General features: G+C 39.8%; 1 protein-coding gene and 1 pseudogene across 1 annotated transcript in view; one reads left to right on the top strand and one right to left on the bottom strand.

Annotated features, from left to right (window-relative positions):
* PGCKA1 (PDCD10 and GCKIII kinases associated 1) overlaps positions 1–27275 on the bottom strand; it is a 72146-nt gene that overhangs the window by 36742 nt on the left and 8129 nt on the right. The window lies entirely within an intron of this gene.
* LOC107034110 (large ribosomal subunit protein eL39-like) lies at positions 5000–5155 on the top strand (annotated as a pseudogene).

The following is a 27275-nucleotide window of genomic DNA, read 5'->3' on the forward strand; positions in this document are numbered from 1 at the left end:
AATCAACAGTGGAACTCCCCTGATTATCTGATCATTAAAAATTAACATATTTTATCCACATATCTACAAAGACACAATCCAGTCCTACCGAATGAAGGAGAACAAGGCGGCTCAACCACCTCCCGATTTGTAGAGAAACACCTGAGGCTGCATTTCTGTCTTCCTCTGTCCATGTGAGAGGAGACACAGGAGGAGATTAAAGTTCCCTGCTATTTAGACTCTGGCCTGTGACGCACAGTGATGCTGACCTAAAAGTTAATATTTATCCATCTCGGTGAGTTCAGCTTGGCTTGAGAACTTGGAGGGGAAAGGAAGGGAAATGCTACAAACTCAGGTAGAGATTTGTGCTAAAGTCAGTGTTAATCTTGGTAGCATGGCTTAGTCACCCACATCCTCTTCAGCACGTGCCAGGGAAGACCGTGGCAAGTCCTACAAAATCAGCACTAAAATGGGAGGGCAGGATATGGAGCTTTGTTTGAATTAAAGAGAAATGGGAAGATAGTCTAGTTCAAATCTCCCATTTCTTCCTAGTTTGATGACTGGTAAGTCACAATCTCTCTATGCCCTCGATTCTTCGTCCATACCTATCCTATGTGACTATTAGGAGAAGTGCATGTGTTAACACCTTTAGAGCAGTGAAAGCAGTCCCTTGATATATCCTCTCTAAAACAGATGCAAAGAACATAACTGACTTACAGGGGCCTTGGATTCATGGCTGGCATGCACTTAACATGAGCTCTCTCTTTCTTTTTCTCGCTCTGTCGTTTAACCTGGTCTTTATTTATGTAACCTAGTCTTCAGAATAATGGAAGATCTAAGAGGAGAGAATTTCCCATGACAAATTTGGTCAAGTCAATTCCAAAAAGTCAAGGAACATATTGTTCACTGATCATAGTAATCCTGTTTGGTAAAATCTCAGGTTACGTTCATTTGCACTAACACTTGGGATCCGATGCTGAAACTTTCCTTTGCCTGCCAGATGTGTTTGGCACTCCGGATGTGCTGGACAAACTCTGTACGAGGGCCAAGTCAAGGAGTCCAATAACTGGCTTAGGGACACTCCCGCATTCCTTCTTGTTATTCCAGGTCCTCAACAATATCTGGCATACAGAGAAGGTGCTCATTTGTTAAGTTAAAAATGAAAAAAAAATTGTTTTGCCTCTCACAGTCAAAAGTTACATAACCATACCTTATAGTCACCCACAATTCTCTCATCTAAGAATACAGTCTTATTTTTCTCATTCATTTCTCTGTCTATACTAAAACTTTTGATAGGTTAAACCACTATGTTAAATGGAATGTTACTATATCATATTACAGTAGGTGCTTTACACTGAAAAAATTAATAAAGAGACTGTCATCCTAGGGAAATAGTACTCTTTAGCTGTGAGTTATTTTTGCCTAAAAAATTCCAAAGAATATCAATTCCTTAACAGATAAATGGTCTGCAAATATTTTCTCACATTTCATAGGCTGCCTTTTCACTCTGTCATTTCCTTTGCTGTGCAGCTTTTTTTTTTTTTGCTTGTGCTTTTGGTGTCATATCCCAGAAATCATTGCCCAGATCAATGTCTGAAGGTCTTCTGTTATGTTTTCTTCTTGGAGTTTTACAGTTTCAGGTCTTATGTTTCATCTTCAGCCCACTGTGAGTTGATTTCTGTTTATAGTGTAAGATAAGGGTCCGATTTCATTCTTTTGCATGTGGATATGCAGTTTTCCCAACAGTCTTTTCCCCATTAGGTACTCTTGGCACTCTTGTTGAACATCAGGTGACCTTATGCTACAGACTAGATGTCTGTATGCCTTAATGAATGAGATTAGTGCCCTTGTAAAAGAGACTCCAGAAAGCTTCCTTGTTCCTTATGCCATGTGAGGTTATAGCAAGAACACAGCTCTCTATGAACCAGGAGGTGAGATCTCACCAAATACTGAATCTGCCAACACCCTGATCTTGGATTTTGCAGCCTCCAGAACTGTGAGAAATAAATTTTGGTTGTTTATAAGCCACTCATTCTATTGTATTCTGTTATAACAGCATGGATGGACTAAGACACTATATATTTATAAGCTTATTTTGGGGCTTTCTGTTCTGTTCCATTAATTTATATGTCTGTTTTTATGACATTACCATATTGGTTTAATTACTGTAGCTTCGTAATATGTTTGAAATCAGAAAGTGTGATACTTCAAGTTTTCTTTTTCTTTCTCAAGTTTTTTATTTTTATTTTTTGGCTATTCTGGGTCTTCTGTGGTTCTGTATGAATTTTAGGATCATTTTTTCTCTTTTGTAAAAACTGCCACTGGGATTTTGACAGGTATTGCACTGAATCTGTAGGTTGCTTTGGGTAATATGGACATTTTAACAGTATTAAGTCTTCCAATCTATGAACATGAGACATCTTTTTAAAATACCTATTTTATTTCTTTCATCAATGTTTTATAGTTCTCAGCGTACAGGTCTTTCACCTCCTTGGTTAAACTTATTCATCAGTATTTTACTCTTTTTGATGCTATTGTAAGTAGGATTATTTTCTTAATTTCTTTTTTGGGAAGTTTGTTGTTAGCATGTAGAAATGCAGCTGATTTTTGTATGCTGATTTTGTATCCTGTGACTTTACTGGATTCATTTATTAGTTCTAACTTGTGTGTGTGTAATCTTTAGGTTTTTCTACATATAAGATCCTGTGGATTTTTATAATCATTTCATAAATGGTTATAAATCATTTCATAAATAGGACAATAGGTTATTAAGAAAAAGTTAGATCCTGAAATAAATGGGAACAAAAATATTTGGAAGGAAATACAAGTGAATATTTATCTAATTTAGGAATAAGGAAGAGCCTTTCAGTTACTACAGTCCTAGAAGAAACACGAAGTAAAAGATTAATAGATTACGTAAGAAGCAAATATTTTTCATCTTAAAAGACACCATCAACAAAAATGCAAAGACCAAATGGAACATTTGTGACACAGATGATAAAGGGTTACTATCTTTAACTTTTGTTTGTTTTTGGGGGGAGGTGATTAGGTTTGTTTGTTTGTTTGAACAGAGGTACTGAGGATTGAACACAGGACCTCGTGCATACTAAGCATGCACTCTACCACTGAGCTCTACCCTCCCCTGTACTATCTTCAACTTTAAAAGGGTTCATAATGTAATAGGATATTTATTTAAAATACCAATAAAAATAACAAAGTACATGATCAACCAATTAAGAAATGAATAAATACTAAAACCAATGAACATGAAAAATTATTCAACTAAAGAAATAAACTCAAATAACTGGATAACACTTCTGTCTAATAAATTGAACTTTAAAAAAGTGATAACAGTGTTAACAAGCCTTTAAAATATCAATAACTTTTGCTCCAAAAATTCGTTCTTGGAGTCTAACCAAAGAATACAACCAGAGAATCAGAGAGGTGTAAACAAAGATCTTTAAAAAAGGGTGTTCCACTTAGAATTATCCTTATATAAATTGCGATATATTCATAAATTGGAAAACAGAGAAAATAACACTAAAAAATGCAGGGTATGAGATTAAGTTAAAAAAAGCCTGGTATATATAAAAAATGTAATTTCAATTTTATTATAAACAAATCACCACATATATAAACAAAGGGAATATACTCAAATGAAAACAAAGGTCATTTTGGGATAGGCAGTAGGATGAATTTACGATTTTTGTCCAAATTGGGTCAGATTTGTTTTTAAAGCATGAAATATATTTATCGGCAGTCTTCTCATAATAGATTTCATTTTAGACTTCAGTGATTCACTACATAAAGAGAGCAGGTATTACACACTGGACAGGAATTTTCTTCTAAAGTACATTTTGGAAAAAATAAGCATGATGTTAAAAATGTATGTCTAACCTGCAGATTCTGGGAATATCTTGGAATATTGGGAAAGTTGTATTAAATTCTTCCTCCACATTTGCCTTTTACAATTTCTTTATCCATTACTTTATGCTTGTATTTGATGCTGAGTTATTTGACACATAAAATCATAATTTTATTTTCTGTTGGAAACTATACCCTTGATCAAAAATTGAAAGACAATATTTATTATTTTATGTTTTTCTTCCTCTCTGATTTCTCTGTGTTGCATTTGTTTGCCTTATCTTTGCCTCTCTTTTTATTATCAATTTTCCTTGTCACATTATTTTGGGTGAATAACAGCTGGCTTTACTTCTTTTCTGATCCAACCTAAGAGTCTCTGCCTTTTAACAGAGAAGTTTAAACCATTTACATTTATGCTATGTACTGAATCTCTCTTCTGTTGTCTTATTTTACCATTTTCTTAATGCTTCCTGGTGGTTTCCTTTACTTTCAGACTTTTGCTTTTACTTTGTTTTAAAATTTCTCCAGCATGTTGCAAGTTATATGTTACGTTTTAAAAATTCTTCTCATGCGAGAAAATATTCTCTTTTTATTACCCTCTTTAAAAAGCATTATTTTCATAAAGTGAAACCCAAATGAAACTTTAATGCAATCCTACAAGTACAACACTAATTGGATCATTTTTGAGGGGAAAGGCAGCACTTACACTAATTATACAAAGACAAAGAGTGTCAGCTGAAAGCACTTTGGGCAAACAAGAGGAATGGTCACCCTATCTCTGGGTGATAGGAATAAGGAGGTGCCGGTTTGGAGGTGGAAAGAAGATTTTTGCTTTGGTATACCCTGTACCTAAGGTGGTTGATAAACGTTCAAAGGGAGGTGTTCTGCGAGCAGTTGAATATATTGGCCGGAGACTTGGAAGAGAGCTTTTGGGCTCAATATAAAGATTTCAGTCATTAACAATATAGCTAATAAATAGGTCCATGGACTGAAAAACAAAATAGAGGAAATAAATATATAGTGTTAAAGAAAAGACTGAATCCTGACAAACACTGCTTAATGTAAAGAAAAAGAAAAAAAAAACTACAAAGGAGATTCATAAATTACAGCCAGTGGGTAGAAAAAAAATTAAAAAGGATTGACTCCATTCCTTGCCATGTCTTCTCACAAGACTTTCAGGATCAAGTAATTTCTGGCCAAGAAATTAAAGCAGAATTGTCCCAATCTCTGATGGATTCAGATAAAAACTGGTAATAATACCAGACACAACTCCAAGAGGAGACATTGGAAAAGAACCAAGCTGGGTCTGTAAGGAATTGCACATGAGGTGGCACCATATTTATGCCGTATCAAGGTCTTTCTAAATCAAGCTGAAAACATCACCATTATCTGGACAGTTGGGTAAGTCTTACTTGGAAAATGATTTTTCTATGCTTTTGTACTAGTAGGTTGGTTTAGTAATAATATATGAGACTTTTCATTTGAAAAACAAACACACAAATAAGTAGAAGTGAGTGTGGTAATGAAGCAGGTGAAGTGTTTGAGGGAGTAAGGATTGGCCGGCAGTGTTAAATGACACTCAAGGGTCAGACAAGAAAAGGACCATAAATGCCTCTTAGCTTTAGCACCAAGAAGGTAACTGGTGACCTTGGCAAAGGCGGTTTTGGTGCAGTGGTGAATCTGGAAGCTAGATTGCTATGGGTTAACCAGCAGTAGGAGGCGAGAAAGTATAAACATTAAGCATAAAAACTCTTGGAAGGGAATGGGCTGTGAATGGAAGGTGGAGAGGGTGAGAAAGAAGAAAATAGGATTAAGGGAAGGTTTACTTAAGTTGGGGGTTTTCAAGTTGTCTGGATATGCTGGTAGAAGACAGCTGGAAGAAAGGGAGGAGCTGAAGACAGAGGAAAGAGGATCATACCTTTAGTAAGGTCAATAGCAGAGGGGAGGGAACAACGTAGGATTAATCAGCCTCAGATAGGAGGTGGTGGGGAATATGGTGGACCCAATGTCTTCATTCTGTGTGTCTTCCTGTTCTGCAGAGGCTAGAAAGCAAAAAAGGTTTCCCAGCCTCTCTTGCAGTAGGAGTCCCACACAGACTTAAGATTCAGACAGTCCTCCAAGAGCTGAGGACGGGAGAAGGAGGGGAGCAGAGATTATACTTTGGCTACTTCTGATTTTTCAGCTGGCAAGTCCCAGGGGGAGCCACTGGGTTTTCCGTTAGCAGTGTTCCAGCATCCTGGTGCTTTGTGGATGTCAAGAAGCAGAATGGGGGGCATTTGGTGGTTTTTTTGTTTGTTTTTTGTTTTGAGGCATGGTGTGACTCTAGGGCCGTCATTTGCAGTAGCTCTCCAGCTAATCCCGGCTAAGGCAGTGTTTCTGCAGTCAAGAGTTCCACTTATCATTTCCAATTTCCCTCCTTTTTGGTTGTGTAAGAGGAGGCAGCTCCCTGGAAGGGTCAGGTCTATGGTGGTGTTTGCTGTTGTTGATATATTTTTTTTCCTCTTTGAAAGTATATTTTGGCCTCAATGTTTTCATGCATCTAATTGTAGGTACATATGTGTGTATATAAACAATCACCTTGAGAAACAATTATAGTCAACAATTTATTGATGTCCTACTAGTTCTTTTTATTTTATATTTTTGTTTACAGTGTTTTCGAGCCTGCTACTGAAGCCTTTCGAGGGGAAATGTAAACAATTTCCTGGATTAAATTGTGTTTTGCTTCAAATAGTGAATGTAATTTCTGTTTTCTGCAAGTGAACTTTGATTGAGAGGGACATCTACTCTTGAATCAGGGAGGAAGGAAGGATGGATGTACATGGAGAAAGACGGTTTTGTGTGTGTGTGATGGTAATTTCTTCAAATGCAGGAGTTTTCAACCTGGGGTGTACAGAGCCTCAATGATAGGATTTGAGGCATCTGTGAACTTAAATGAGAAAAAGTCACATCTCCTTCTTCCCTAACCTCTGACTTAAGTGTAGCATTTCTTCAAATCTGAATGTAGGTATCAAAATACAGCATCGCTAGCAGTCTGTGTGACTTCATCTCTAACAGAAAGCAGGTATTTTCATATTATATTAGAATTGTTGTAGATCTCAAAATATTATTTATGCTCATAGTTATGGTATTCATTAGACACCTGCTAGGCTTGTTCTGTAATACATTTACAAAGAAGCACATACTGACATTTTTTCCAAAGAAGACATACTGATGGCTAATAGACACATGAAAAGATGCTCAACATCACTAATCACAAGGGAAATGCAAGTCAAAACAACAATGTGATATCACCTCACACAGGTCAGAATGACTATCATCAAAAAGTCTACAAATAACAAACATTGCAGAAGATGTGGAGAAAATGGAACCCTTGTACACAGTTGTGGGAATATAAATAGGTGCAGCCACTATGAAAAAAACCAGTATGGCGGTTCCTCAAAAAACTAAAAATAGAACTACGATATGATCTAGCAATTCACTCCTGGCTGAGAAAGAAAGAAAGAAAACACAAATTTGAAAAGATACGTGCATCCTAATGTGCACAGCAGCACTATTTACAGTAGCCAAAACATGGAAGCAACCCAAGTGCCCATCAACAGATGAATGGATAAAGATGTCATATATATACACAATGGAATATTACTCGGCCATAAACAAGAATTTAAATTCTGCCATTTGCAGCAACATGGATAGACCTAGAGATAATTATACTTAGTGAAAGAAGTCAGACACAGAAAGACAAATACTGACAATATCACTTATTTAATCTAAAAAAATACAAATAACTATACACAAAACAGAAACAGACTCAGAGATATAGAAAACAAACGAGTAGTTACCAAAGGGGAGAGGAAAGTGGGAGGAAGGGCAAGACAGGGGTATAGGACTAAGACATACAAACTATTGTGTATAAAATAGACAACAAGGATATATTGTACAGCACAGGGAATTATAGCCATTATCTTATAATAATTTTTACTGGAGTACAATTTATAAAATACTGAATTACTATGTTGTATGCCTGAAACAAATACAGTAAATCAACTATACTTCAATTTTAACATGGAATATAAAAAGAAGCATATATTTTAAAAAAAGTTTCTGCTGTATAGCACAGGAAACTATGTTCAAATTTTGTAATAACCTTTAATAAAAAAAATTTATGTATATATATGCATGACTGGGACATTGTGCTGTACACCAGAGATTGACACATTATAACTGATGGTACTTCAATTAAAAAAATAAAAAGAAGGATATTACTAAATCACGGTTTTTAAAAATTGGTAACAATACTTCCTTTGTAATCCTATGTATTTTATTTTATGAATTTAAAAATATTTTCCTGAAAAGGGGTCCATAGACTGATAAAGCAGTCTATAGCATAAAACATGTTAAGAAGCCTGTTCTAATGTCTTCTATTTTGCCTGTAAAGTAGGGATTCTAAACTGCAGCACTAGTTTTAGGATGGACAGTTCTTTCTTTGGGGTGGACTGTCTTTTGCACTGGATGAGGTTCAGTAGCCTTGACCTATTGTATGCTTGTAGCACCCTTCCTAACTACAAGACAAAACTGACCGCGGTTGAGAACCACTACTGTAAACTAGTGCTAAGCTGAGGAAGGTGACTGGGTCTGAGATCTGATCAGAGGAGAGAGGGCTTAAAATGGATGCAATAGAGGATGGTAAAGAGAAGTGACTAGGGAAACATGCGTCTGAGTGGTGGATGTTGAGGGACCAGCTGAAATCAACTCTAGTCACCCCTTAGCATCCTTGGGGGATCTTGGACCCCATGGATATTAAAATCCGAGGATGCTCAAGTCCCTTATATAAAATGTCAGAGTGTCTGCATGTAGCCTATGTACATCCTCCTATATACTTTAAATCACCTCTAGACTATTTATACTATCTAATACAATGTAAATGCTTTGTAAATAGTTGTAAATACAATGCAAATGCTAAGCAAATAGTTGCTGATGTGCAAATTCAAGCTTTCTTTTTAGAACTTTCTGGAATTTACTTTTTTCGAAGTATTTTTGATATGCAGTTGGTTGAATCCACAGATCCAGAACCTGCAAATATATGGGGCCAAATGTATAGCATAGCCCACAGGTATAAGAAGAGGTTTTCCAAGTTGTTTTTTTCCTACTTGTCATACATGATGAATATTCAAATAATGGACAGCCAACCATCAACAGCATTTGTGATGTAAGAGCTCCTTAACAAATGAGATGGGCTGGAGTTACCTACAATGTCCTGTTTCTTCCACCAATCCAAATGCTAACCTGTGAACATGCTGGTTGAGAAACACACGTTCTTTGAGCAAAAGGATAACACGATCCTGAAGAACCTAAAAATAACCATTATTGCCCCTTGTTCTGCTACCTCATGTGGTGGGGGGGGTGGGGGGCAGTCTAGACTTGAATGGATGTAGAGGTTACTGCTCCAAGAAAATCTGAACCCAGCAGGCATGGCTGTGCAGGAACCCTATGATTCATCAATTTGATTCCTGGATATTTACACAAGAGGCATGGAAATCTGTATCACATAAAAGACTTGCCCAAGAGTATGAAAAGCAGGTTTATTCATAGTAGTCCCAAATTGGAAGTAACACAGATAGCCATCAACAGTATAATACACTGTGGTATAGCCATACAATGAAATACTACTGAGCAATAAAAAAGAATGAACTGCTGATACATGTGACAGTTTGGATGAAACTCAAAAATAAGCTGAGTAACAGCAGCCTTATGCAACAGAGAACATACATTCTTACAAACTGTATGACCCATTTAAATAAGTTTTAAATAGGCTAAATTAATTTATGGTGACTTAAAAAATCAGAATAGTGATTGACTCCATGAGAGTGGCAGACAAGAACTGATTGGGAAGGAGCTTGGGGAATTTTCCTGGGGTGATAATATTCTCTATTAATCTTAATGGGGAGTTGGGTTATACAGTTGTACGCAGTTGCTGAAACTCACCAAATCATACGCTTGGATGCGTTCATTTCTACTGCCTGTAAATTATACCAGAGGAAGGGGAGAGGGAGAGAAGGGGGAAAGGTGAAGAAGAGAAAGAGAGCCGCAAAGAAAAACTGAACTCACAGTAAACATTTTGAAATGTTCAAAATGAAGCAATGTCTGCAACAGACCCTGAGATGCAGCTTAAAGAAATAGGGACTGATAGGTAGCCAGGTGGTTAGATATGCGATAAAGAAACAAAATGTTAATTGTACATTCTAGACAGTGAGATGTGCAATTCTTTCAACTTTTCTATAGCTGTAAACTTTTCATACCAAAGAAAGTGAGTGTATCTCTTTTTGCCTTTTTGAAGTATTTCATTAACCTTGGAGGAGAAGGAGGAGGAGAAGAAAGCTACTTCAGAACATTTCATACGGCTATTGCCCCTGTTTTGATAACTGAAACCCAAAAGGCATACATATCATTTCTGTTCCAGTAATAACAATCAATCACTACTACATTGTCACCACGACCTGGGGACCGCTGGGGCTGCCCCAGGCACTGTGCTAATTACCTTATATATGTCATTCTCACAGAGAAATAGTAATGGTTTTCTTTACTGTTTAACAAAAAGCTCTAGGCTAAGTCACACCTTCAGAACTTCCAGACAGCCAGGAACTAGAACGGATGTCCAAGAGGCGGTTCAAGGAGATGTCCGTGATGGTGGTTGTTTTCAGTAGAATGCATTATTTAGGTATGTTATGAAGGTGCAGGACCGTCCATGTGTGTGTATTTGGGGTAATGAGATGAAATGGGAAAAGGGAAATATATTTTAGAAGGAAGATACATTATAAGTCATAAAAAGGAACAGTAACTAATCTAATTTCTGTAGAGAGAGAAACCTTGTTCCTTTTCTCTTTTTTTCTTAAGCTCATACCCAATGCCGTATGATACTGCCACCTGGCAAAGGGGCATGACAAAGAATTTGGCACCTCCAGCTCTTTTCTAATCTCCCTTTCTCAATAAACCTTTGACAAAGGTCAGGCGTTTGAAAGGTTGGGTTTTTCCTTGTTTGGTCTAAGTGTTTCCTGCTTAGCAGAATGATGAAATGTCAATAAATAAGTGGTTTCAGTGAAGCTTTTTGGAATACATTTCCCTAAAGGCTGGTTGGTGGCGTGCCTGGGATTGATTTGGTTTTGTGCGAAACTAGGAGGTAAACAATGTAATTACCAGGCTTCCTACTCCCTGCGGTTCCTGATACCTGCAGAGCCACGCATGTGAGAGGAGGGTAGGGCTAAAATATCTTCACCTAAAACCAGGAGTCGAGCTTTGAACTTCAGCTCAGACTGACAAGATGCCAAGTTGTTTAAGTGGCAGAAGCCAGATTTGAACTCAAGGGATCTCAGGAGCCCTGGGGCAACTTTGCCAGCACTACGAAGAATCTATACATTAGGTAATATCTACCAGGGAGAAAAAAAGATAGTAAGCCAGCCTTGAATAAAGATGTATCAGTTTCTGATTAACTTTATTGTGGAGAGAGGCCACAATTCAAATGTGATTCACAAAACAGTATCTTACAGTACTTGTCTGTGTACAGGGAGAACGCATCAAATCTGGATTAGCTATGGCAACCCCACGTGGAACAAGTTCAGGGAGATCTGTTCGGTTCACCTTATTTGCATGGGCACCCCCGTGCAGTCATTAGGGAGAGAAGAGTGGTTTTCCGTAAAGCCAGGTCCAACCATCTCTTCCTGGAAGTAGCTGACCGATGTGCAGACCAAGCATTTTTTGCCTATTTCGTTGGAATAATATGGTGGATGTGTTTCATACAATGACTCAGTCAGTGGTACTCAGGTTCCAAAAAGCAGCAGACAGACTTTGAGACTTAAAGAGGATTGAGGAGGGAAAAAAAAATCCTGGCTCCTTCCTTAATATAAAGTGTCCACAATCAGCAAATCAGCAGGCAGTTTTCATTGGTTTGTGACTCATTTGGGACCTAATTCCAATAAAGATGATGTGATGACATTTAAAAGCTTGGCTGAAATTAGAAACATAGGAAAACTGAAGGTGACTTTGGTGGAGAATATAGAATATAAGATAACATGCAAAATAATAAAAAATATTCACTCTGAGGGTGGGTTTTATGAATTGCTGCTTCAATGCACCCATACTGTTTTGACCATCTCACTACTCTTGCCAGTCTGATGGTGAGAGATGAGTGATAGTCTCAACGTTTACATGCACAGTGGTTTTGTTTTTCAAAGGTAGAACGATCTATCCACATAATCTTCTCAGCCATTCTCCCAGGAAAAGAAAGAGAGAAAAGCTCAATGACTTGCCTTCTGAGCAGAGAGCGAAGGCAGATTTTGGACTTTAGTTCCCAGGCATCTCACATACTGCTTGTGGCCCACCCCGCATTTAAGAGTCCTGGCTCCCGACTGGGTGGTGCAGGGCATGGAGCAGACCGGTGTTTACCTGGGCTTAGGTGCTCTGCTGCTTCAAGGTGAAATGCTGGTTTCACCTGGTTTGAAGAAAAATCCAGAAGCATTCTCTTCCCTCCACTAACATCTTCATTTCTGATATCTTGGCTATGGGGTTGATCAGAAGGGTACCATTTGTTGCATTTTTTTCTTACCCTTTGTTGTTCTTTTATAGGGTTACAAATAAGAAATCTGAGTAAGAAACAAAAATCTTGCCACAGCACAAGGTGGGACTTCTCCATGGAGGGTGCTGACAATGGGGATGTGTCAGGATGACCCAACAGGACCAGCAGAGCTTGGATGTGATGCAGGCTGTGGATGCTCACTGGCAGCACCAGCTCTAGAAGAGAAGTTTACGCTTCTGGGGTTGTTCCGGGCTAAACCGTGTCCCTAACCCACAGCACCTCAGAACAGGGCTGTATTCGGAGAGAGCCCCTTTAAAGAGGTAATTAAGGTAAAATGAGGTCGTCAGGCTGAGCCCTCATCCAATCTGACTGGTGTCTTTAGTAGAAGAGACTAGGACACAGAGACAACGCAGACGGTGGGATGACCGTGTGAAGAGGCAGCCAGGAGAGCGGCCTCAGGAGAAACCAAACCTGCAGACACCTTGACCTTGGACTTCCAGCCTCCAGAACTGTGAGAAAACAAATGTCTGTTGCTGAAGCCCTCCAGTTTGTGGTCTGTGTTCTTTTGTCATGGCAGCGCTAGCAGTCTAATACAGGGGTTTTAAAAAATGGGAAGAATATTTGGAATTGCTCAAAGTCCAAGGGCCTACTTAGGCTAACTCAGTTGTCTGAAGTGTGTTCCCAGAAGTTAGAAACTGCTACCAGAAAAAGGAATGAATGTGGGAAATGCTAGATGAGAGAGTCAGCCAAGTTTCTTTGCTGTAGAACTTCTCAGAGCATTTAATGCGCTGAGGTACATATTATTAGTACAACTCAGAAGATCTGTGAGTCTTCCTTGACGCCTTTCTTTCCCTCACTTTTCATTTCCAATCCATGGCCGATTCCTGATGACTTTGTCTTTTAGATATTTCTTGAACTGGATCACTTCTATCTGAACTCTCATGAGACCTATGCTGTACCAACGTGGCCTGACAATTCCATTCTCTAAATATTTTTTGAATTAATTCACTTCTCTCTGTGGCACTGCCATCAAAACCTGGACCAAATGACCCAGGTCTCTTGCCTAGTCCACTGCAAACCTTTGTGATGGGTCTGCCCACACCCACTGGGTGCTCTCTGGGCAGCTGTCCACAGCACAGCCGTAGGGATCTTTCCAAAGCACAGGCTGGATATGCCAGCTCCCTGACGGTAAACACGTTTCAGCAGCTTCTCACTGTTCTTGAAGTGAGAAGAGAAAACTCCTGCCCATTCCTACAAGCCTGTCTTGAGCCATCTTCCTCCCCGGGCCCCATCTCCACAGGTTTTCTTTCAGCCCCTTTGCTTGTGCTTGCCCTTTCTTCCTGGTTAACCTCTCTGATCTTCCTCAGAGAAGCCTTCTTTTACTTCCCTTCCGGGGTCAAACTCCTCTGCTGTTGATTTGCATTGCACTTGTCACTACTGAAAATTTACATGTATATGATTATTTGGTTAAGACCCTAGTCACCCTCTCCTACACTGAGAACCCTGAGTTGGAAGAACATCTTTTCTGAAATACCCAGTTAATTAACTGATGAAGGTTTGGGGAGGACACCTGTGAAACACAACATGAAAAATTCTTAGGAAGAAAGACAATGAACAGGGTTCAAAGAGAAAGGCGTTCGGTCCTTAGAAACAGGCAGTTGTTTGCTGTAGCTTAGCATCCTTTGAAATACACAGCCCATCTGAAATGTTGAATATAGAAAAAATATGATACTGGGTCTAAGTTCTAGACATAAACATGGGTGTTGAACTTAAAAAAACCCACAACTTTTGATTCTGAAAATTCTCAAACTGACAGAAGACATGAGAGACCAGTACAATGACTAGTCACATACTTTTAAGCAACCTGTTTAATGAACAGATTTTGCTCCAAAAAAAGCTGCTCTTTTCTGTGTAGTCAGTGTAATTGTGACGGTGCCTTCAGAAAGATATGTCTACATAATTAGATCACAATGCCCATATTTCAGGAAGGCCAGACATGCCTGCTGGCAAATAATTAATCAAGAAATATTTAGGGCTCGATCTTAAATAAGGGACTGTGGGAGATTAAAATGACATTTATGGGACAGGCTTTTAAAAAATTTACAACCATTTGAGAAAACAAAACACTTTCAAGGGAAAGAATAACCAGCAATAAAAATAACTGATAAATGTTAACTGAGGGGGAGGCAGAAAGCCCTGAGAGCATTAAGAGTTAATGTGAGCATTAAGTGTTAGCATAAGAGCATTAAATAAATAGTTAACTGTTTCCAGTTATGTTTCTTCATAGAAATGGATTCCCAATGGAAAGCAGCACATCCTGTTCTCGATTAATTTCCTTGTTCTAAAAGATCAATTTGGGAAAATAATTTTATAAGGCAAATTGTAAATAAGAACATCTTTCCCTTGTGAGCACACATGAGTGTAAGAGGTCTGATTCCCTATCTAAGCAATATTTACTATTATTTTAGCTCTTTACCAGGACAATCCAAAGCTCAGGGAAGTATTTGTTCCCTTCAGGGCCAACCTTAATTTGGTGGACTTAAGCCAAATAATTAATGCATTTTTTTCCCTGACAAAGAATAGGCTACTATATTCATCTGATGTATTAGGTCAGCCTCATATGAACACCTGGTCTGGGGAGGGTGCGATTCCCAGCACACTGGGCCCCAGGTCTAGAGATCCAGGCAGCACTTCCCTCATAACCTTTTCTTTCCAGAGGCCCCTGTGTAGGTCTAGAGAAATCACAACTGGGCACATAATGAATAAGATTACAATCTGGGACACGTGTGACAGGGAGAGGGAGACCACTGATGGCAGGGCAAAGCAAGCGGGGGTGTGTTTTTAAATTAATACAAGGTGTTAACTGCATTTTAGCACTATCTAACCTAGACTAGACTAGAAACCTGCTTTTAGAAAGATGAGCTCTTCAGGTCCACGTGATCATTTCAGAGAAAGTCTGTCAAAATGAAGGTTACCTATGTATTTGGTATGAGACTTGGTTCTCTAAAACCTAAATTCTAGACCAGATTTTCCAACCTGGAAAGGAGTCAGGAAGGTATAGTGCTCTTAGAGGCACAGGATTACCTGTGTTCTTTAATTTATGCCTTGAACTTATACTTTTCTGAGTTTTTCCCACTGTGTATGTGTTAATTTTACAATCAGGAAAAACACAATAAAGCTATCAAACAAAGATCAGAGCTGAAGCTTCACATTTTTACACATGGGAGAACTGCTGCCGTGAGCAAGGAAGAGTCTCAAAAGCTAAAGGCCATGGATGTGGGGACACACCTCTGATGGGGTAATTAACAGATGTCCACTGACACCTTGTGTAACAACTTCAAAGGTTCATTAATTAGAAGTCCACCATTTTACTACTTTCTAACAGTTTTATTGAGATATAATTGACATACCTTACTTTTACCCACATAAAGTGTACAATTCAGTGATTTTTAGTATATTCATAGGGTTGTACACAATCAATTTTAGAACAGTTTTATCACCCTCAAAAGAAACTGTGTACCTTTTAGGCAAGAACGCCCGATCCCCCATCCTACTCAGTGACAGGCAATCACCAATATACTTTCTGTCTATGTATTTCTCTATTCTGGACCATTCATATAAACAGAATCACACAATATGTGGCCTTTTGTGTCTGGCTTCTTGCACTTTCTGTGATATTTTCCAGGTTTATCCACGCTGCAGCATATATCAGTATTTCTTTCCTTTCTCTGGCCATACAATAGTGTCCTGTGGGTATGCACCGTATTCTGTTTGTCTACGGGGACACTTTCCGGCCACCATGAATAATGCTGTTATGAACACTCAGATAATTTTTTGTGTGGACACATGTTTTCATTCTTTTTGAGTATATATTGGGACTGTACTGCCGGGTAATATAGTGGTTCTAGGTTTAACCTTTTAACAAACCGCCACACTGTTTCACACAGTGGATGCACCACTTTACACCCCGCCCCCGGCAGTGTGTGAGGGTTCCAGGTTCTCCATATCCCTTCCGTCACTTGATACTGCCATCTTTCTGATTACAGCCATTCTAGTGGTGGCTGTCATGAAGTGATGCACTTAATTATTTTTAACACGTGTTTTTAAGATTTGTTTTCTGATGACAGAAGTCATGCAAGTTAACATACAGAATTTCCTCACTTGTGTGCACTGATTTGATTCTTAGCTTCCAGGCCAAGAGCCAACCCATCATTGTATCAGCAGTTATCATCCCTATTTAACAAAGAAATGGAGGCTCACAGAGGTGAAGCTCCAGCCCTGGGATTTGAACCCAGCTGTGTCTAAAAGCTTATGCTTTCACCATAGCATCATCCTGTTGCAGTGGCGTCTACGTGCACATATAAACCCATGAGGATCAAGTTACAGAAGTAACCAAACTTTCTGAATTTAAAGCGCCTGGTGAGGATGAGTAAGATGCTGAAGGACATGTCTTTTGCATCATAGCAACAGTTCACAGGTTATCTGTTGAGAGATTAAGGAACAGGGAAGTGATTTCTGAGACTACAGAGCAATTTAAAGAAGACCTGAAATGAAGCAGTCTCATGTCACTGGGTAAATTATTGTCTTTCCTAGCCTACCTGGAAAATGAGAACATTAATTATCCTAGGGTTATGGTGGTAAATAGCATCGAAATATGTGCTAAATGTACTTACCTTTTGGTCTGTGCACTCAAGAGGCCGAGGCCAGGTACCCTTGAATCACTGCATCCTCTGAATGAGGCCAGAGAGATGATTCAATTTTGCAATTATTTTCACTTTATACAAAGTTGTTCCTTTTTTTAACTCCTTGTAGTTAAAAAAAATGATTTTGCAGCAATACAAATTATTTTGAAGATTGGCCACAATCACGAGCAGTTCCAGAAATTAACATCCCTCAGGCTCTAGTTAAACATTATTGGTAAAAAGTTCCCGCTCACCACAACCCCTTTCTAGAAATCTATTCCGTGGCACGACATATGTAATTATTGTATCTTTATCTAGGCTTCTTCCAATTTTCAAATTTATATATATGACTCAAGTAAATAGAAGACCTTAGGGAACTGATCTTCTAAATAACTAACTCATAAGCATTGCTAAAAGTGGTATATTTTTACACAAAAGTTCCTTAAAAGAAACTAGGCAGAAGTTCCTCCAACTTCAAGAATATTAACCAAAAAAACCCCCCAAAAAGCCCAAAAAACAAAAAATACCATATTAGTTTTGGGTGGGACAGAGTTAATACACGAATGAGAAACGGAGACTCAAATGCATGTTCATTATTTTTAAAATGTTCATTTTGAGCAAAGGATCTTGTACTCTCAACCTTTAATGTGTACTTGGCAGCCTGTACTAAAATGGCTTATTCTCCACGGGGGAGGGGGCGTGGCCACGGGCGGGGTGGATGCGGGAGAGACAGCAGTTCCGCTTTCTCTGCTCTTACTAGTTTTGTACTAGGGTTGAGGTGCGCGGCGGGAAAGAAGAGCACTGCTTCTATGAACTGTGCAAAGGAGAGGGAAGGAGGAAATCTGAGGATGATTTCCCAATTTCTTTTCTTAAAAGGCACTCTTGTGGCTGCGTTTTCCCCTCAACCCAATGTTTTGTGTCCAGTTGGGCTGAAACATATCCTTTCTGGTCTGGCAGAACATGGAAAGGTCAAGAAGGAGTTTTCCTAAATCAGCGGAAGTTCAGGCAGGAGAGTTGGGAGAACTGCTTCAGTTGATGTTTCTACAACAAGCGATAGTATTGATCTTTCAAGTTATTAAGCTTGGGTACTTTGATCTGTCTAAAAAGGTAAGGGGTATAGCTCAGCGGTAGAGTGTGTGCTCAGCGTGTAAGAGGTCGTGGGTTCAATTCCCAGTGCCTCCATTGGAAAAAAAAATCTAATTACCCTCCCCTCCAGCCCCCCAAAACCAAGCCCCCCCAAGAAAAAAACAAGAAAAAAAATAAATTGATAGTGAGTTTTCATAACAAAATGAAAAAAAAAAAAAGACTAAATGGTGATAAACTAAATTCTGAGTTTCTAAGTATCGCTTGACCTTCATCAGCAATGTTACTACCTAAAAATCAGTTCACGGAAACCTGACGTGAAAGCAGCTCCGCTGAGGTGAGGTCCGCTGGCTGAGAGTGTGCGCTGCAGCCACTCAGAACTCGACGCGCCCCGGCTCTGGCCCTGTCACTTACTAGCTCCGTCATCTTGAACACAGCCTGACCCCTCTGAGCCCAGCCCTGTAAGTTAGATGATGTGTATAAACCACCTGCAGTGCCTGGCACACAGGAGGTGCTCAGTAAACGTTAGCTGTTCCTGCTCCCCTGACAGTGATTTTAAGGAATATCAACAGGATATGGGGTTCCCCATCCACTCGTCCTAAAACAGGCCTTTACGCCAGCCCGTATTTTATTTGGCCTTCCTATTCACAGAGTTTTTGAGTGCCTACTGTTGTCGGTGGTGGGCACTGAGGAGTCACAGGTGCCTGAGTCACAGTCCTTGATCTTGAGGGAAAGGGAAACCAGATGATGTCATCAACCAAGGTAGTAACACAGGAGGGAGAGCAAATCACTGCGGGTGAGGGTGGGGCAGTGATGAACTCAGGTTGGTCGGATGGGTTCAGTTTAAAGGGGACTGGGGATGTGCCAGTCGATTGGCCCTGTTGCAAGCAGCTGTTTTCCACGGATCTGTAGTGGCTCGGGGAGGGCAGGGTGGGACGTGCACGTGAGCCCTGAAGGGTGCACACACTCTGATACCGCCAGGGACTGACCAGGGGGCCAGGGGTGCACCAATGCCTGGGAGCAGGACAGGCCACAGGGGTTTCTGTGTGTCCCCTAGGGCCTCCAAAGTCACTACCTGCAGCTACTTAGGTTTTTAAATTTCATGTGTAAATTATTAAAATAACAAATCCAAAAATGTAATTTTCTCTTGAGTTGTGATCAATTACAAATCTTATCTTCATTCTATTTAAAATCTCTCAACTTTGTCAGTTTTTTTGAGTGACTTTTCAACTTCGTTAATTAAAAGGCATTTTAAACACAATATATTGGATTTTCTAAGTTATTTCAGTTTTCTGACCAGTCAACAAACCCTTCCCTAGTACTTACATCATTTTATACACTAATAAACTCACAAAAAAGGTGAATCTTTGGTTCTCTTAGAAATTTCAATCTAATATAAAACAGCAAAATTATCTTAAAAATCTCAACTTAAAGATCCAAAGTCTAAATCAATCCCCCAATGACACATTTTAAATTGGAATCACAAGGCTATTCATGTTAATTATCTTAAACATTATGAATTGTATGTGTTTAAAATATTAAAGACAGACTTTCCCACAAATTTACCTAAAATTATTAATACTTTTGGGTTTTATTTATTCCATCATATTTGTACTTGATTCTAAATCTTCCCAGGTACCACCCTCTCACCTCTGTCCCCAAGATTCAAATTACCAGTCACCTAACTGCCAAGACTTCTTTCATTCTTCCACCTCCCACATAGGCTGCCTTGCCAAGTGACCCAAATCAATGAACCTCATCACCTTAATCCTACTCTGAATTCTCTGAGCACCCTCCCCTGATGGCAGAGTCATCACGTATGGGTGTGTATAGCACCTGCAAATGGATTCTGCATCAGTACCTGCCCCTGACCCTGCCACTCCCATCAGACTTGATAATAGGTGGCAGGTGAATAGGAGCTGATCCTAGAAGTAGGAGAACCAAAAGGGAGAAATGTAAGAGCATAACAGGAGTCAAGGGAAAGAGGATTTCCAAAAGGAAGGCATCACCAAGACCAGTAGTTTGAAATGCAGCCGGGAAATTTATAAGGTAAGGGGATGAAACAGGCCCATTAGATTTGATGGTCACATATTTAAATTTAAGATTCAAATTTCATCAGTGGAACTTTCATGTCATGATATGGGGAGAAAACAAAGAGCTACATATGGAGAGCAAGCTGAAGGTGAGAAATTGAGAACAGCTTTTAAAGGCAGCAACGACTCAAGAATTCTTTAAGACTTTTTAATTAAAAATTTTAATAAGGGAAACAGAGAGATGGAGTAGTAGACAAAAATTGGAAGAATGTGGCTCAAAGGAAGAGACATTTATTCTGTATTTTATTTTAGTTAAAAAAAAAGGATTTGAGTGTGTTTACTGCAGAGGGAGATGACTCCTTTTGGGGGAGGGTGGGAGTGCTAAGATCCACAGTGAAAAGGCTGACCTTGAACAAGAAAGGGAACACCTTATCCTCGGAGAATGGAGGGAATGAGGAAAGGATTGATACGAGCGAGATAAGTGTGTGGATGTAGGCGGGGCAGGAAGCCCAGAGAGCTCAGCCCAACTGCCTGAATCCGGCTCGGCCCGGCCAGCCTGGCGAGGACTCGGCACACAGTTCCTGGGAACACCTGGGATCTGGGCTGGGATGATGACAGCTCCAGAACCGGCCCAGACGGAACCATCAGAGGGCTTCCTGGTAGAGTAGCAGTTTATACGGCTCACAGATCAGAGAAGGAATCTAGAGGTTTCTTTTCAACTCTGATTTCTCAGGTAAAGAAAATGAGTCCAAAGATTAAGACGGTCAAGAGAGGTTCCTGGTGGCTCTCAAACTACAAACTGGGGTTCCTGGCTCCTGCCTTCCACCCCCTTAATAAAAATATCCACAACCAGTTTTCTCCACCGCTCTCCCTGGCTGACTTTCCCTCACTCTTCTGCTTTGAGCACCACTTTCTCTGAAAAGCCTTCCCTGGCCTCTGCCCACTCCCCATCTAAAGCAGATCTCATAAAAGCTGCCCCACATCCCTTTTCTGTTTCCTTTGTTGCATCACAAGTTGAAATTCTAGTTTTACTTATATGATGATTTCATGTGCCTCTTTCCCACCAGATGTCATAAGCTAGGGCTCTGTTCACTTTTGGATCCCTGTCAGCACACTGCTCAAAGCCTAGCAGGGAGCTAGTGTGCCATTCATATAGTGCTCCAAGTATATGGTATAGGGGCACAGTGTTCAAGAATTTTATTTGCAAATTAAAGTTCTGCATTTGTGAAAAATGCTCACTGTGGGGTTGCAGGAAAGCTGGTTTACATTTTCCCTGTAGGTCAGGCATATTGGAAATGTTCAATACATATCTGTTGAGTGAATAAGAATTTCTGCACTACTGGGATTTTAATTCCCTTAAGAAAAACAACAACAACAACAACATACCTTGCCTCCGAGCCACTGAAAATAATTTAAATTCTACCTAAACATTAAAAACGAAACAAAAAAACCTATTTAAACAATTGTAAAACTTTTCCAAACAATGTTATTTAGAATATTAGAGTTCATCAGTACTTTGCTAATAACCGATTTATTATGAAAATACTGATCACGTAAGTAAGGTAGCTTCTGGGATAACATGTAACTAGAAAACCCAGTGTTTGAAGTTTCACACTTTGAGTGTCTCAGAGACATCTTTTCTTATGGTACTCAATGAGCTTGAACTCACTGATTTTTAGGACAGAAATTCACACATCTGCAAACATTTAAAAATAAAAGGCATTACCATGAATTGCCCCCACCTTTCTCAGGAAAGGAAATGCATGAACGCATGCATGAAGATTAGTACCATCCAGTAGGCAAATATTTTTCCATGTCCCACCCAAAGCAAATAAATGAAAATAGAAACTTCAAGGACAATTATAAAATATCTCCAAATTTAAAGATACAGCACCCCTTTCTCCATTGGCTTTCTTCTATACTTTGCTCAGAAATAAATATTCCTTAATCAGTCCCAACTGAGAAGTTCTAGCAGGGAAACATTTCCATACTTTTGATTGTAAGGTCATTAATTTTTTTCTTACATCTCCTTACTTTCAAAACCTTATAGAGGAAAAAAAAAAGCCCCCCTCAAAACCATAGAAGGCACTCAAATATTTGTTAATTATGGATATTAAGAGACATTAGCAAGTCTACCTGGTCTAGCCCTTAATTATACCTATAGACTCTTACATTCTAATTTTTTCATGGAAATTTTAATGTCCATTAGAGGCTATTATCTCTGTTAACAATTAAAATGTTACAGCGTTTAGGCATAAAAACTGTATCTCCCCCCGTGTCACAGTGTCAGCACGAAAATACTTTGTCATAGTCATTTGGGCAAGTTATGGGGAACGTGAATTTTTGAGTTTTCAGGGAAGACTGATTTCAAATGGTCTTTCCTGCTATTCATCCAAAGTCTTTTGCATTTTACTAGAAAATTTGGTAACTATATCTCACATCAAAATTAACTGTCAGATTATGGCTGGTTCTGGCTATAGTTGAATGATGAGAAATGTAACTTTTTCCAGGTATTTCTAAAAGGCACACGGGCAGTCCAGGGCTGGGTCACACATCTCTAGTAATCCCTCCAGGGCTCTGCCGTCTTGGAATTTTCTGACTCTTCAGATCTGTTGAGTTCACTCACATTCCTTTCTGTTCCATTTGCAATAGCTACTGGCTATACCCCTGAGGAAGGGGTATACACATTCTCCTCTTGCTCAAACTCTCAGCCTCTGCATGTGGCTCGTATTCAGGTAGCTAAATTTCTGCACTTTTTTTTTTAACATTTTTTATTGATTTATAATCATTTTACAATGTTGTGTCAAATTCCAGTGTTCAGCACAATTTTTCAGTCATTCATGGACATATACACACTCATTGTCACATTTTTTTCTCTCTGAGTTATCATAACATTTTGTGTATATGAAAAGCAGAATGTGCACTTACTGAAAGGTGGACATAGAGTTGACTGAGAGGAAAGAATTACCAGTACTTTAAATTTACCGTTTATTTTCATTTTCATCAAAATAATAGCTTGCTTAATACAAGTTAAAGGCAAATCACAGTTGTGACACAACTATTTTTGGCTTTTCTCAATTTTCAGATAAAATGTACAAATACATCTTATGGATACTTTACATATGAAAGCACTGTGAACCCACACAAGATTAGCAATAGCAGAAAGAAAAAGTGGTTTGAAAGAACTTAAAACTAAACTGTATATAAATGTGTGTGTGCATAGAGTCTAAAAAAATAAAACAGATGGTCACTTTAAAAATGGAAAATTTTAAGATATGGAAAATGCTGAGTTGAAATAAATTAATAAAACACTGGAAACAAGTTCACCAAATTTGCAAAATGGGAGCAGAAGAGTTTCTGAAAGACAGCAGCCCATTTAGGTGATGAACACCAGATGCCAAGTGTAGTTCAGTATAAACAAAAGCATTCTGATTAGCTTCAGGGGAAAAGAAGAAAAGAATCAGGTTCCAAAGGTGGGAAAGCCCAACAGTCCTAAGAAGACTGGGGCACGTGGCCCCAGCTGCCCCGGGTATTTCCCAGTCTAAGGACGACAGAGTCGCTAGCCTCATTTCTGCCAGTGAATTGCAATCCAAAAACGTCCAGTTCTCTGGGCCACCACCAGTGACAGTGGACAACCTGACACACTGCTCTGGGCCCACAATCAGGCTGCATTTCTGTGAGAGAAGAAATATTCTCTGAAATACTGTGCAAAGGGACTATGTAACTGTGGGAAGAGAGTTCTTAAGACAGCTGTGGGAAATCACTGACCTTATTCACAAATGAAAAGTACCCTTCAAGAGCCATGCCATTTCCGTTAGGAAGTTCAGGATTATCAGTCTGTTGGTGTACCATTGACCCTTGCTTAAATCCAAAGTCTGTTCTGCCAGCATAACCAATTAGGCAACAGAGCCAAGTGCCCTGGACTTATGCTTAGCGTGTGGGGTGGGAGAGGGTGGGAGAGAGAGTGTGTGTGTGGCTGTGTGTGTGCTGAGGGCAAGCCACATGTGAGAGTCTTTCTCCTTCCTGAGGTTTAGATCTGAAGTCTAACTAGTCTATCAACTGCTTTAATGAGTGTTTTACAGTATGTTGAGCATGAGGCTGAACACTGACTCTCAGAGTCTGAGCACATCATTTACTGGAGGAGACAGATCTATTCACTGGACCGTCCAGTAAAAGCCAAGTTATTCACAGATAGAGTGAGTGCTGGAGGAGGCTTTGCCGGTTGAAGTATAAAGAATTCCAGACGGAGAGTCTCTGGGTTCTAGTCTTGGCTCTGCTATTAGTTTAGGGTTATGTGACTGTTGCCAAGCCATTAACCTCTCTGGGCCTCAGTTTCCTCATCTGTGAAATGGGGACGTTGAGCTAAATGACCTTTAAAGCCTTTTTTGGACCTAACATTCTGGGAGTGATTGTGGACTGTGTGTTCAAAAGAGGGAGTAATCATGTTTGGGATAAGATGATCAGGAGTTTTCATGATAGAAGTAGGGTAGTCTGCTCATTTTCTGCAAAATTTGATTTCTCAGTTGCAAAAAATTCAGAGTACAGATTGCAAATATCCCTGGTAACCTCTGCCTCACAGATAACCACAGCTAGAATTTTTTCTTCTGGATATTGTAAGTGCTAATCACAATCATTACTAATTGTATTAAAATGGAACACTAAGTACATGTTTCTTTAACAAATTTAAAACATTTAAGTTTATTTCCTGAACATCTTCCCACCATGTCATCACAAATGGAACTCATTTCTTTCATCAGTGCAGGGTACTGCATTGTATCTATAAATTGTACTTCATTTAGCCAGTGTTTATTGACAACAGATACACTGTTTTTTTCTTTCTGATCACAAACAACACTGCAACAAAATTCCTTTGTGTTCCCTGTCCTAAAATGTAATATGGACACCTCCTCTCTCACTTCCCATTTCCAATCCATCACCAGGTCCTGGTGATTTCATCTAACGTATCTCAGGAACCCGTCCACTTCTCTCGGTCAAATTACCTCCACTTTATTCAAGTGGAGATTCAACATCTCATGCAACAGTCCCTTAACTGGCCTCCTCTCTCCTATGTCTTCCTTCCAGTTTCCCAACCTGCAGCCAGAGATACAAATCTTATTATTTCCCAATTTATGACCTTAATGGCTTCTCTCTGTTCCTAGGACAAAGACCACTGCCTTGTAATGGCTGTGTTGTCTACAATGCACTTTAGGATGCATCAGCATAGACAGGCTGGAATTTATGAGTGTGTTTTCCATCTGCACCCTAGGATGTAGATTAAATTAGTTACCCCAATCAGGAATACACACTTCAGAGACGGTTAGTAAGATGTTATCAGAAGGCCATAATCCGGAGGTGGTTTCTACAGGAATGTTAGCTTCCTTATCTGTAATCAACAGAGGACTTTATTAAGGAACAAATGAAAGGTAGAAGTTACTTTTCCTTCATGAAATTGGTTTTGTGTAGGACGTGTGGACTGGTTAGAAGTAGTGTAGAGGCAGCCCCATGCTTGCATTAAATGGTACACGGTAGTGATCCTGTACCTGGGCCCTTCCCAGTGGTTCCCAATACATATTTGTGCAAAATGCCTTGTCTAGTTCCTGTTGCTTAAATTAAACTCTTAGGTTAGCTCAACCCAGCCTCTAGAGGAGTGTCACATTTGCCTCCAATGAATTTTCCACGAAGTTGGAGAAACCACAAGAACAGAATGAGGGACTTCACCAAGCTTACAAAACAGGTTGCACGATGGATCTGATCCCTGCTTACTAATCAATGTTACAATGTGAGGCTCGGCTGGGCCTGAGATTTGCTTTGGGACCACGTGTGAGACCAAAGGGGAAGGAGAACTTTACCCTCAGCCACCTCTTAATACTGGAGTTTTCAACACCCATCAAAAATGTCCTCAGTAAATAAGAAGGACCAGATTGGTTGAGGTCGGATTACAGCATGTAGCTTACAAGACCCCACACAGTCGACCTTCTGTTATCTCTCCTGGTCCTCCCCGTGCTCGGGACACTTCCCAGAATGCTGCCACCTCGGGACCGTGAGCATGCCGTGTGCGTTCCCACCCTATGGCTCCCTTTGCCCAGTCAGATCCCTCTCATCCTTCGCAGCTCAGCTGGGCAGCCCCTCCTCAGAGGAGCTGTTCCTGCCTCTCAGTCCAGGTCACACTCCCGCCCCGTCCCGCAGAGTGCCCTGGATGTTCTCTGCTGCAGTCCCCACAGGCACAGACGGTGACCTGTCTGCCTGCGGACTGCGTGGATCCCCATGGGGCCGTGTCCAGGCCTGCTTTACTAACATCTGTATCCCCACAGCCTCCGTCAACATCTGTTTAATAGACAGTATCCAGATTTTGTTCCCCACAGCATCAGTATTTTTTTTAAAAGATTTTTACAACATATTAAAAAAAAATCCAACCAAACTCACAAGGTGAAGGATGGAGAATATATAAAATACAAGGGTGAGGCAATGCCCCTTTTTAAAATACTATACATGCCAACTTAGTGACGCTGAAAATCCTTCGTTGACTGGAGGACCAGACAAAAGTCACCTTCCCCACCTCTCACTGCATTTTTCAGTTTCCTTTCATCACAACACTTACAGAAGGATCAGTTCAGTGTTCAGGTAAGCTCTGCTGTCTCAGAGAGCTCCACTTTTACTTTGTTACCACATGTCAGGTCCTTAGCATCCCCCCTACTTCCCACTAATACAAACATGGAAAACATTGCAGCCCAAAGCTCTTTACATGCGTGAGGTCCACGGAGGATTTAAAACTACCCCTGGACAGATAATTAAGGAGACCATTTTACAGTAAGGAAAGTTAAATATCTAGTTAGAAATTCTGGGGAAATCCCATGTGCTTAAGTTTGAAGTTTCCTGTTATTCATGTGGCTTGTATCCAAGGTAAAGGTGAGGTGAGCTGGGAGGAGAAGTGTTGTTGTTTGAACACCTCTCCTGCCCCACCCCTTCCTTCCATCCTGTACCCCACGTTGCTGCTCTGGTCCAAACCTCTCCTTTCACATTAGAGAAAACGGAAGGCCACAGAGGCCAAGGACGGGATTTATTAAGGAT

Source organism: Vicugna pacos, chromosome 2 (genome assembly GCF_048564905.1).
Source record: "Vicugna pacos chromosome 2, VicPac4, whole genome shotgun sequence".
Lineage (NCBI taxonomy): Eukaryota > Metazoa > Chordata > Mammalia > Artiodactyla > Camelidae > Vicugna > Vicugna pacos.